The sequence below is a fragment of the Tachypleus tridentatus genome, chromosome 7, assembly GCF_004210375.1.
Source record: "Tachypleus tridentatus isolate NWPU-2018 chromosome 7, ASM421037v1, whole genome shotgun sequence".
NCBI classification, from domain to species: Eukaryota; Metazoa; Arthropoda; class Merostomata; order Xiphosura; family Limulidae; genus Tachypleus; species Tachypleus tridentatus.
This window is the reverse complement of record NC_134831.1, coordinates 45,362,721-45,370,378: the sequence shown is the minus strand read 5'-3', so window position 1 is coordinate 45,370,378 and position 7,658 is coordinate 45,362,721. Positions and strand designations below refer to the sequence as shown.

The 7,658-nt window shown below is 35.2% G+C and overlaps 1 long non-coding RNA gene across 1 annotated transcript in view; it reads left to right on the top strand.

Annotated features, from left to right (window-relative positions):
- The first annotated feature begins 2,908 nt into the window (after window positions 1-2,908).
- Window positions 2,909-7,658, top strand: part of LOC143257985 (uncharacterized) — an 88,788-nt gene continuing 84,038 nt past the window's right edge. Inside the window, exons 1-2 of the long non-coding RNA XR_013032070.1 lie at window positions 2,909-3,069; window positions 5,787-5,967. This is a non-coding gene — a long non-coding RNA (uncharacterized LOC143257985). The remainder of the gene's footprint in view (window positions 3,070-5,786; window positions 5,968-7,658) is intronic.

Genomic DNA, 7,658 nt, shown 5'->3' with positions numbered 1-7,658 from the left:
GACAATCTATGAGCTACTCTTTACCAGTAATGGGATTCGATCACGCGACCCATAGATTGAGAGTCAAGATTCCTAAACACTAGGCTATACTAAGTCAATTTGTAAGTTAACATTTATAAACTTAACCAAATAACGTTATAAACAGTTGAAATTAGCAAATCTAGACACCAGGTAACATAATATGCACTTCTGCACTCATATACGCTTGTGTTGGCTTCTGGTATGTCATGACTGACCTTAGCTATAGTTCCAGTAGGTGTTGATGGTCTGTCAGTATGTAATTCATCACAAGTTCAACCTGTGTCCTCAAACTTGAAGATAGCAACGCTGTAAAAGGACCTTCTGTGAACACAATGCTCTCTATTCCCTGAGGATTTCCTCAGCATTGCATCCTATGGTGTAACAACATTTAAATAGTTCACGTCTCTGCACATTTAACAGTCTCATGCCAGTTAAACAGGTCCGTTGTGTTCGATCAACAGGACCGTTTATACCCATTAAAAATGTGAAAAAGAAATCGCAATGCTGTCCCAAGTGAAAACATGTGACAACTATGGCAGTTTCATCGGCAAGATAACTGTGAAATTTAGCCTTCCTAAAGTATTTGATTGTGAGATACGACGCGTTGAATCACAAAAGTTTCTTTGTAATCAACTTGTATTTCAACTATATTTTTTTATACAGTTGAGGGGAGCATTCCCCCGAGGTAGTTAACTAATGGATAGATTTTAATTAAATTTTACGCAGCTCATGGGAATGTCTCTTATGGATACATCATGTGATTTTAAAGTTACTTTATCTTGGGTTTCATTTTCTTAAAGACAGATAACATATTATATATCTGTTATATTTTAAAATCCGTCACGGGGAAATACTAATGCATCCAGATGTAATTATCTAATAATTTGAGATGGCTTTGGGTAAAATAAAGATTTTAATATAATACATATATCAAGTATTATATTTGACGCTCCCTAGTAGCTGAGTGGTATATCTCTGAACCTAAACCAGAAACCGGGTTTTGATATCCATTGTGTGCAGATTTGCACTTAACTATAAACAAATTGTTTATTGTGTTCTCATACTTTGCTTTCTTATAAGCTCAGTTAGGCCCACACATCAACATAACGCGTTTTTACATATTCTTTAAAATATATTCCAAATTTTAGTTTAAAATTAGTAAGAGTTAACTTAAACTTTTGTTATTATACACCAACAGCTCCAATAACAATTTGTAAACGTTTCGCCTGAAGAGACGAACCACATTTGCAGTTGAGACCGCGATTTGACTTTTTTATTCGAATGGAAGATTTCCAAATTCTTAGTAGAGCTGTCAATGACAAAAACCTACACATCGAGCCGCAACACTCGCTATAATCAAACGGAACTTCAAATAACTACTAAATAACATGTGAAAAATGCTTCCACTGTAGGCCTAATTGGGCCTTCTTCCGTAAAATCGAAAATCGGAGAGAGTAGGCCTTATAAAAGCAGATATATAGATGGATCTCAATATTTCCCACTAATGAAAATACATTGAAGTTAGATTTCAACCTAACTGTAGAGTATAGATTTTGTTACGCTTTCTTTCCTTTTTTTAGACTTTCCAAATATTTTCTTTATGAAAATTTACAGCTATTTTGACAAAGCTATTGGTATCAAACAGTTTGTCAAGAATTAATAATAATTTAAAATGTGTTCTTTCACTGAAATTAATTTAAAATCGCGGATCGGACTATGATAGAAAATAAAAGGTCAACAATATCAGCTATATATTATATATGGAATATTTTCTTCATATGTGATGCCAGATAACAGCATCAAAACATCGATGTCACAATGACAAATCGCTTAGTGTCCCCCCACATCTATCACCAGACAGTCCTTGAATTTATCTCTCTAAGGAACCTCCTCTTATCTACTGGACCACTTCCTGTAATCATGACTTATATGAATATTACTTCCAATACGTCGTTCTCTTGTCTTGGTGCATACCTAAAACGTCTGGTCTTATTCTTATATAAGGAGGTGACGATATAGAGTAGTATTCCAAGTTTCTGAAAATGTTTTCGGTAAGTAAATATGATACAATACAATTACTTATTTATTTTTCTAGAACAAAATTAAGGCTCGCTTTCCACTTAACAAACCACTCGGCTAATTGTATTTATAATTGCTATCATGCTTTGTTGTTGTTATTTCTTTGGGCTATCTATGGTAACATAACATAATGTTTAGGGACAACGAAAGATCTGTAGGTCCATCTCGGCTGTCCATCCTCTAAGTCAAACTAAACTACTAAACTTTGTTTTAAAAATTAAAGCTAGCCCTTATTATTCATATATTTATCAAGCCTTCCTTTAACCTTACTCAAATTTACAGTCTCAATAATGTGCCCACCACGAGTATCGAGACCAATTTCTTAGCAAAGGCTTAACGCTTAGCCGCTAGGAAACACTGTCATATTTTATTACGTATGTATATATATTATTTTTATTTTGTTTTTTAGCGGAAAGTTATCTGCTTTCTAGAAGTCCATTGTAAGAAATCCAACCCCGGATTTGAACACTGTAAACTTAACGCTGACCCACTAAAGTACGTCACAATTAGGAGGTACAATATTTATCGAGCAGAATTTACGAAGTTCGATAATTACTTTCATTCATCATTGTTTTGTTCATTTCGCGGCTGCTATTAATATTCAGTAACATTTATTATTAACATTTAGCATTGAAAACTGTTTATTTGCGATTATTAGACGAGAGAAACATTAAATATTCGTAACATATTAAAATCATTCATTCCACTAAATAAATATTTGCTTACAAATGTCTTAGTTTGCAGAAGTACTTTAGAGTGTGTGTGTATACAGCCGTCGATTAGTATTGGCAAGTGTCCAAATAACGTACAGCCTTTGGCAAGTGTACTTCAGATGTTTGTCACACGGCTTGTTCAGTAGAGGATCAGTTTGTACCTGCAAGGCATGTTCACTTTATTCCATACATGTACCTTAATAGCGTATATGTTTCAGGAACAACCAAGTACACAACATGTGGTGTACCTTCTCAGGTAAGTGAAAAGGTCACCTTCTATATTCATTTATTTAATTTCTATACAACTTTTTATATATATATCGTGGATCGGTAGTTATTTATATCCAAAAATTTTCAGCAATTCCAATTTTGTAGCATCAAATCAAATTTTTCAACATGAAAGATACTACGTATGTACAATGGTTGAAAAACTATATCGCAAACATCCTGTTTTTTTACTGGTTAATTGTAACAAATAAGGGATGTTACTATCATTTTTATAACGTCCAAAGCAGAAAGTGTTCAGTGGCATCACGTCTCGAGCCCCCCAGTGGCTCAGCGGTATGTCTGCGGATTCACAACGCTAAAAACTGGGTTTCGATACTTGTGGTGGGCAGAGCACAGATAGCCCATTGTGCAACTTTGTGCTTAATTCAAAACAACAACACGTCTCGAATCCTGGGTCTTCCGATAAGCGATCTAACACGATAATCACTAGGCCACGCCCTATCCTCTTTAGTGTGCTTGTTCGACATATAGAAGCTTAATAAACATTTCAGCTTTGGATATTGTAGACGTTCAAAGTTGTAAATCTCGTAAAAAGTTTCATACTGACCGCCACGTGCTTCTTATATGAATTTCACTGAAATGCGAATAGAAATGCCAATATTATTTTGATGGTGTTTTGCAAAATAATGTAGTATTATCTGACAAACCAACAGACAGAAAGGTAACCATGGAGATTTAAAACGGGGAATTAAAAAGAAGGTGGTGTGGAAGGTTGAGATGATACCATTCCTAATGTCCTAATGAACACAACCCACACATAAAAATAAAACATAAATTTGCCAACACTCGGTTCAGCCTGGATCCGAAGAATAAGTTACTCTGGACTCTGAAGAGTCACTAGAAGTACAAATCATAATGTTTAATTCGAACTCTCAAGTATTTGTGTTAAGTTATCCCGAAGACTCCAAGGAGCTTTCGAAAAGCCTCTTTGTTTACTTAATAACCCAAACTCTCTCAACGGGGATTCATCGTTCTACACTCCAGGAGCTTCGCGTTTTTGTTTATTCTCGTCACGAAAGCTTTCGTAAGACCATAAATGGTAGTTTAATACCACATAAACCACGTATTTATTCGTCATTTTACACCACAAAACTTCTTACAACGGTTTCGATTACTTTTTAAATTATAGACAACAATAAGTTACACAGACACTTCAAATTTTACCCATTACTATGCCCCCCTCGAATTTAATGCGTTCAATAAGTTCCCTTGGAATTCCCGATTTTTATTGCTTTATGAGTACATATATCATAAACTTTATTTCGGCTAATACGTAAAATGTCTTTTAACTTCTACAACTCAAACAAATAGTGAAATATGTTTATTTGTCTTAAATTGGGAATATTTGAGATAGTGACTTAAAAAAAATTATGAAGGAACGCAAATTGTAACAGTAGCTCCAATGTTAGTAAAATGCTATTGGATCCGTTATAGACTCTAAGTTTACTTGTGGACTATATCAAACATGTGTTACATTTAAAATATCTAGAAAGCGTTAGTTGGAATTGTAATATTCAAACTCAACAGTACCAGAGACCACTACGGATCGTGTATAGCTGTTTCGAAGTAGGTGTTGTTTTCCTTAGAGCAAGACTGCACAATGGGCTGTGTGCGCTTTGACCACTATGGAGAATCGAACCTTGCATTTTAACACCATAATTCCGTAAATTTATCACTGCCAGAACGTGATCTGGTGACCAGAGGAATTTGTTGAAGATTACTCTAGCTAAAATAAATTAATTTTGAAATGACTGAAAAGAAACGTGAAACCCAGCATATCATTCGATTTGCGGCTCGTTAATCAGTTATAAACAATATTGATAAAATAAAAAGTATCCCTATACTAAACGGACCCTGAATTTCATTTTACAATAGATTTTTATTGTAGTCTACTTTGGAAGAAACCAACTAAGAACGTTTTGAACTAAGTTACTATCCCTGACATGTGACTGATACGATACAAAGAGGAAATGATGGAACCCTGAGATGGACATTAACAACAGAAGTATAAACCGGTTTTATCTGAAAAACCACGAATGGACTTTTGATTCTATATATTAATTATATGTATGTATCTGAGTCAATGGATGTTAGTTCCGTTAAAATATTCAACGTTTCGTTCTTTTTATGTGTTGTTTCAGAAGAAACTGTAATAAATAACTGAGTATGTTTTCGACAACTTTGTTCAAACTATTCTCATTGCTGATGTAAAAAAAATGTCTAAACACCCCCCTCGCGTTTTTTAGAATATTATATCGAATTAGAGAAACAGTTTTCCTGGTTTGAGGGAAACAATGGGGAATGGTATGAAAAGGGGTACTTCCGGTGTGCAAAATCTGTCCGGAAGTAGGGAGTGGACTAAAGTGTGGGCGTAAGAATAGGAAAGTAAGCCATTCATCCAAAAACTCAATTTAAAAAAAAATCCTAAAGTAACGATTATCAAAAGAAAAACGGTAACATATTAAAACCGGAATTTTAAGTTAAAAAATTTCAATTAAAACAATGTCACCACCTGTAAAGGTCAATTAATGGTCATTCCTCATATACATTTATGGAAAATTATTTTAATAATATAGGAAATAATAATTTGGATGTGAGAAACAGTATTCTATTAGACAGAAAAACAAGACGACCAGTTTTAAAATGTCTTAGTTTTAATATTGCTTAAGTGTTTTCTGTACACAGCCTATCTATCATGGACTAGTAAAGGTACAAGTGAAACGACGATACCGAAGAAGAAAGCTGCCTAACAGATCACTAAGAAAGAAATTCGAAAATTAATATTATTATTAAGAAATGACGAAGATACGAACCATTTTGATATATCAAAAAACAAGAAGTCTGAAAAACTGGATGTTTTCAAAAGGTGAGCCTTTTCCCTTCTCAGATTTGGAACTGAATCCAAAATAATGTTTTAACAATGTTTTTATCAATACTTCTACTTTCAGTATCGTCGGACGCTTTTGAAATAATCTTGCGCATGCTCAGTACCTTTTGAATCTCCACCTACACCTTCAGTTGTAAACTTGATAGTTAAAGCGCTAACATTTGTGGTTCGATTCCTACTTTTATGGTCTGGCATGGCCAGGTGGTTAGGGCACTCGACTCGCAATCTGAGGGTCGCGAGATCGAAACCATGTCACACCAAACATGCTCGCTCTTTCAGCCGTGGGGGCGTTATAAGGTGATGGTTAATCCCACCATTTGTTGTTAAAAGAATAACCTAAGTGTTAACGGAGGGTGATGATGACTAGCTGCTTTCCCTTTCATTTTACACAGCTAAATCAGGGACGGCTACTGCAGATAGCTCTCGGGTAGCCTTATGCGAAATTCAAAAAACAAACAGACAAACAAACTTCTTCCTTATTCTTAAACATCTTTATCTTCTGGGAGATATCAACCTTTTCATAAGTTCTATTCCTGATGTGGTTGATCTAATTCGGTTTCATCCTCAATTTAAAACTTAACAAATATTTTTTCAACATTGTATCCTCATACTGAATGTTTTACAGTGTACCATAATTCTAGCAGGGGATCGATCATAGAGCTGTTCAAACAGGTGCTAAACTACCATTGATAATAAGCAGGGATAGCCCTTAAAGTTGTGGCTAAAGCAAAAGTAATCCATAATATTATATCCAAAGTGTTCCAAAATGTTATAATAGGGGCAACCCGTAATCTTATAGCCAAAATAGGGTTGATCCAAAGTGTTATAGCCCAAATTGGAGTAATCCGTAATCTTATAGCCAAAGCACCGATTACCGATAATATTGTAGTCAAATAATGGATTACCGATAACATTATAGCCCAAGACGGATTACCGATAATCTTACAGCCAACTTAATGTCAGGAAGATCTACCACTAATTTTCACGTCATGCTGAATACACCCCAAAACTTATTTCTTGTAGCTCTGCGGTAAACTTGAAAGATTATTGCACTATAACTCGGGATTCGGTCCCTGCGGTAGAACCAGCACCCACTTTGCAGCTTTTCGTTTGATAAAAAAAATCATAGCTTCTCGTAATCTCGTCTTAGAAGATGGAAACAATCGTCGATCTGAAATGTTGACCGCTTCTGGTTATTGAAGTTGACCCTTTGCATTCTTAGTAGAAACGGAAACAATAAGAGAGATTACATGCCCTCGCCCCGCTGTTTCTTTATCAGATTGTCTGTATTGATATTGGATAACGTAAAATATCACTTTCGTAAACTCAGAAGAATCCTTCTCAGATCCAGAATGATCAACTCTCCGGATAATATTTTGTGACATGATTAGGAATCTCAACTCTAATGTGACCATTAAATTTGGTAAAAGTCCGATCACACCTTACAGAATAATTAACCAAAAGCCCCTACCCCGCTTGTACAGCGGTAGGCCTACGGATTTACAACGCTAAAATCACGGGTTCGATTCCCCTCGGTGGACTCAGTAGATAGCCCGATGTGGCTTTGCTATAATAAACACACACAAACACGCGTATTAACCGAAAACAGCGAAAATGCCCTAACTTACTATGATAAAAATGCTTCTAAGTGAACCAGAATCTAGATCCGG